This window comes from Lathyrus oleraceus, chromosome 4, assembly GCF_024323335.1.
Source record: "Lathyrus oleraceus cultivar Zhongwan6 chromosome 4, CAAS_Psat_ZW6_1.0, whole genome shotgun sequence".
NCBI classification, from domain to species: Eukaryota; Viridiplantae; Streptophyta; class Magnoliopsida; order Fabales; family Fabaceae; genus Lathyrus; species Lathyrus oleraceus.
Window position 1 is genome coordinate 112,971,629 of NC_066582.1, and position 5,375 is coordinate 112,977,003.

General features: G+C 39.4%; 1 non-coding gene across 1 annotated transcript; it reads left to right on the forward strand.

The window, feature by feature from the left end:
• The first annotated feature begins 4,979 nt into the window (after positions 1-4,979).
• Positions 4,980-5,086, forward strand: LOC127077714 (small nucleolar RNA R71). Its single transcript, XR_007787495.1, has one exon. It is a non-coding gene; the product is annotated as a small nucleolar RNA R71 (small nucleolar RNA).
• The last annotated feature ends 289 nt before the right edge of the window (positions 5,087-5,375 follow it).

Sequence of the window (5,375 nt, forward strand, 5' to 3'; positions counted from 1 at the left end):
GCATGGTGTCGAAATTCTCCATCCTAAAAAGTTAGGTTAAAAACCGAGGACACTTGAAATCGCAAATATTGTAAATGTTAGTTTAAACATAGATATACATGTATATATAAAACAAATAAAAATATAAATTGAAATATTAAAAGTAAAGCAAAGGAAGATAAATCATGGGTTGCCTCCCATGCAGCGCTTGTTTAACGTCGTTAGCTTGACGATTCAAACTTTATATATCAGAGGTAGGAATTGGAGGGTCGATCAGAGTATGGCCAGGGAATTCTGTGGGGATGTCACCTCCTTGATATTGCTTCAGTCTTTGTCCATTTACTACAAACGGATTACATGAATTGTTCCGGATTTCCACTGCTCCAGATTTTAGTATTTTGGAAACCTTAAAAGGGCTTGTCCATCTCGAACGCAACTTACCTGGAAAAAGTTGTAATCTCGAATTGAAAAGGAGAATAGAGTCTCCTACATTAAAGTCCTTTTTCACAATCCTCTTGCCATGCCATGCTTTGGTTCGTTCTTTGTATATAATGGCATTCTCGTAAGCATTCTGGCGGAGTTCCTCCAATTTATGGATATCGAGGATTTGCTTCTCGCCAGATGCTAGGTAATCCAAATTCAGGGTCTTGATGGCCCAATATGCCTTGTGCTTGAGTTCAAAAGGTAAGTGGCATGACTTCCCGTAGACCAACTGGTATGGTGTAGTTCCAATAAGGGTTTTGTAAACAGTTATGTAAGCCCACAGTGCTTCTGTTAGCTTTTCTGACCAATCTGTTTTGGATATTGAAACAGTTTTCTCCAAGATCTTCTTAATCTCTCTGTTAGATACTTCTACTTGACCATTAGTCTGGGGATGATATGGTGTTACTACTCTATGTTTTACTCCATACTTTATCAATAGTTTATCAAATATCCTAGATATAAAATGTGATCCACCATCACTTATGACAAGTCGTGGTACTCCAAATCTGGGAAAAATATTATTTTTAAACATCTTGATGACTACTCTTGTGTCGTTAGTGGGTGCGGCTATAGCTTCTATCCATTTGGACACATAGTCAACGACTACCAAAATGTACTTGTTTCCCATCGAAGATGGAAAACCAAACGTCAAATAATTCCACTTCTTGAATGTTCTTCAAAGGCATTTCGTCGCGTCTTAAGATGTTTCCAGCGCATTGGCACCGGTCACATTGGACAATATAAGTATGGACATCACGCCATAGTGTTAGCCAATAAAGACCAGCTTGAAGGATCTTAGCGTATGTCTTGGATGTGCTTGAATGTCCACCATAGGGTGAAGAGTGACAATGTTGTATGATATTTCTAACTTCTTCTTCCAGGACACAATGTTGAAAGATGTTATTTGTTCCTCTTTTAAAAAGGAGTGGTTCGTCCCAGTAGAAATGTCTTATATCTTTAAAGAACTTCCTCTTTTGTTGATAATTGAGGTCAGGTGGTATGATATCAGCGGCTAGATAATTCACAAAATCAGTGTACCATGGTACTTTGCTAATTTCTGAAATTATCCTAAAGTTGTCTCTATCAGGTTCAAGGGGAATGGTATCTAACTTAGCTATCAATCTATCATAGGTGAAATCATCATTTATAGGTAAAGGGTCTGGCTTCAAATGCTCTAGTCTGGAAAGATGGTCAGCAACTACGTTTTCTGTTCCTTTTTTGTCTCGAATATCTAAGTCGAATTCTTGTAGCAAAAGGATCCATCTGAGCAATCTAGGTTTCGCATCCTTTTTTCTTAGAAGGTAACGGATAGCTGCATGGTCTGTATAGACTATAACCTTAGATCCAACAAGACAAGACCTAAATTTATCGATTGCGAAAACTACAGCTAGGAGTTCCTTCTCTGTTGTTGTATAATTTAGTTGAGCGGCATCTAAGGTTCTACTAGCGTAATATATTACATGTAATTTCTTATCTTTTCTTTGCCCTAAAATAGCTCCTATAGCAAAATCGCTAGCATCACACATTATTTCAAAGGGTTTAGTCCAATTCGGAGTTTGTAAAATGGGTGCTGAAATTAGTGCTTATTTTAACTAATTAAAGGCTTCGATGCATTTTTCATTGAAAACGAATTCAACATCTTTCATCAGAAGGTCGGTCAGGGGTTTTGTTATTTTAGAGAAATCTTTGATGAAGCGTCGGTAGAAACCGGCGTGTCTAAGAAAACTACAGACTTCTCTAACCGTCTTAAGAGGGTTAAGGCTTTCTATAACTTCTATCTTTGCTTGGTCGACCTCAATGCCTCTTTCAGATATTATATGTCCTAACACTATGCCTTCTTTAACTATAAAGTGGCACTTCTCCCAGTTTAACACAAGGTTAACTTCTACGCATCTCTCTAGGATTTTCTCAAGATTAATGAGGCAATTCTCAAAGTCGAACCCACACACCAAGAAATCATCCATAAATACTTCCATAATTCCATCGAGATAATCTGTAAAGATTGACATCATACAACGTTGGAAAGTAGTTGGCGCATTGCAGAGTCTAAACGACATTCGTCTTTAAGCAAACGTTTCGTAAGGACAGGTGAAGGTTGTTTACTCTTGATCCTCGGGGTGTATGGGTATTTGGAAAAATCCAGAATATCCATCTAGATAACAAAAGTAAGAGTGTCTGGCAAGACGCTCAAGCATTTGATCTATGAATGGAAGGGGAAATGGTCTTTCCTAGTTGCCTTATTGAGCTTCCTATAATCTATGCACATACACCATCCTCCTTCTATACGTTTAGCTACATGCTCGCCCTTCTCGTTCTGCACGACTGTGATGCCTCCCTTTTTGGGTACCACATGTACAAGACTTACCCATTTGATATCAGAGATTTGATAAATTATACCAGCCTCTAGCAGTTTAAGGACTTCCTTCTTGACCATCTCGCTCATTATAGGGTTGATTCTTTTCTGAGGTTCTCTGGAAGGTTTTGAATCTTCCTCTAGCGAGATCATGTGCATACACACTGATGGGCTTATACCTTTTAAATCAGAGATGTTATACCCTAAGGCAGAGGGGTGTCTTCTTAAAACATTCAAGAGTTGGTTTGTCTCGTCTTGGTTTAAGGTGGCACTAACTATTACTGGGCGATTCATTTCTTTATCTAAAAACTCGTATCTTAGGTTCTTGGGAAATTCCTTAAGTTCTTGAGCTGGTTTTTGAGAATTTGGTGAAAGGTCTGGAGTAAGATCCAAACATTCGTTAGTGTGAGGTTCTGTTTCCTCTAGCTCGTCATCCTTTTCATTCGGGTTTGAAAATGGTTCAATCACAGGTTTTTCTTGATCAAGTTCCCTTTTGCATTCATCTATGATATCGATCACGTAACACGCGTCTCCTATGATTGGTGCCATCAGGAACTTTGAGAGAATAAACTCTATCTTTTCATCCCCTACTTCGAAAGTTAATTTTCCTCTTTTAACATCTATTATAGCTCCGGCTGTTGATAAAAATGGTCTACCTAAAAGGATAGGGATATCGTCGTCTTCCTTGATATCCATGACCATAAAGTCTGTTGGGATATAAAGTTGACCGATCCTAACTGGGATGTCTTCTAAAATGCCTACAGAGTACTTAACAGACCTATCGGCTAATTGGAGGGACATCTTAGTTGGTTGCAATTCTCCTAAGTTTAACCTTTTACACATAGCTAAGAGCATTAAACTCACACTAGCGCCTAAGTCTAGGAAAGCTTTGTCGATCACATGACTCCCTAGAATGCAAGGTATAGAAAAACTACCAAGGTCTTTCTCCTTCTTAGCAAGTTTATTCTCGGAAATAAAGTTGCATTCCAAGGGTTTGGGATCGTCAAGCCTACGCTTGCTGGTTAAGATGTCTTTGAGAAATTTGGCGTAAGATGGAATTTGGGTGATGGTTTCGGTGAAAGGAATCTCTACATGAAGCTTCTCTATTACTTTTATAAATTTTTGGTATTGGTTATTGATTTTGGTTTGTTTAAGTCTTTGCGGATATGGGATTGGTGGTTTTTACGGGGGTGGTGGTTTGTAAGTTTTATCCTTGGCTTCTCCTTCTTGGTCGGTTTGTTTTTCGGGTTCTACCAGTTCCTTTTCTTGGTTGGTAGGTATATTTTCTTTAGAAGTTTTGGACTCGCTCATTGTTGGGTTATGAGGCCCTTCGTAAGCGGTCCCACTTCATAATGAGATAGCGTTAGCTTGCCCTCGAGGGTTGAGTTGAGGTTGTCCAGGGAATTGTCCTCCAGGTGTAGTTTGTGGGGCTTGGTTTTGTGCAACCTGTGAGATCTGGGTTTCAAGTATCTTGTTGTGAGTGATTATCTGATCAACCTTGGTCCCTAATTGCGTTATCAGTTCGTTTACATGAATGTTCTGGTTTAGAAATTTTTTATTTTGCTGAGTCTGGCCTGATATAATGCTCTCCATGATCTTCTCAAGGTTAGGCTTCTGGGGCACAGCTTGCATAGGTTGATTTGGTTTTTGGGCTTGATAACCTTGTGGTCTCTGAGATGCATAATTTTGGATAGGGTTCTGGTTTTTATAGGAAACATTTGGGTGATTCTTCCATCCAGGATTGTAAGTGTTTGAAAATAGGTTACCTTTGGCATAATTCACTTGGTCGGTGTTTAGGTCGTTCAAAAGGTTACATTCCGCCGATTCGTGTCCTTTAGATCCACAAAGTTCACACTCTGTGGGGACTATCGCTGCGGTGTTAGTGTTTGTAGACATATGTTCGACCTTAAGGGCTAAAGCGTCCATTTTCGCCTGCATCATGTCCATAGAGCTTATCTCATGTATTCCACCTTGGGTCTCCTTTTTCTCTATTGATGCTCGTTCAGTTCCCCATTGGTAATGGTTTTGGGCCATATCCTCAATTAGGTCACAAGCTTCAGGGTAAGGTTTTTTCATCAGCGTGCCACGTGCGGCAGCGTCGATGCTCATCTTTGTGTTATAATGGAGTCCATTGTAGAAGGTATGAACGATCAACCATTGTTCTAGGCCATGGTGTGGACAAACTCTTAATAACTCTTTGTATCTCTCCCAAGCTTCAAAGAGTGATTCTCCTTGGTTTTGAGTAAATCTAGTTATTTGATTTCGAAGAAAAACAGTCTTACTAGGGGGAAAATATCTAGCAAGGAATACTCTTCTAAGGTCTTCCCAGGTTGTTATTGAATTAGATGGAAGTGAATCTAACCATGAACATGCTCTATCCCTGAGGGAGAAAGGAAATAATCTCAAACGGATTGCATCAGGTGAAGCACCGTTAGATTTATAGGTGTCGGCCAGTTGGATAAAGACCTTTAAATGTTGATTTGAGTTCTCAGTAACGAGACCCGCGAATTGGTTCTGCTGCACTAATTGCAGTAAAGATGGTTTTAGTTCGAAATTGTTG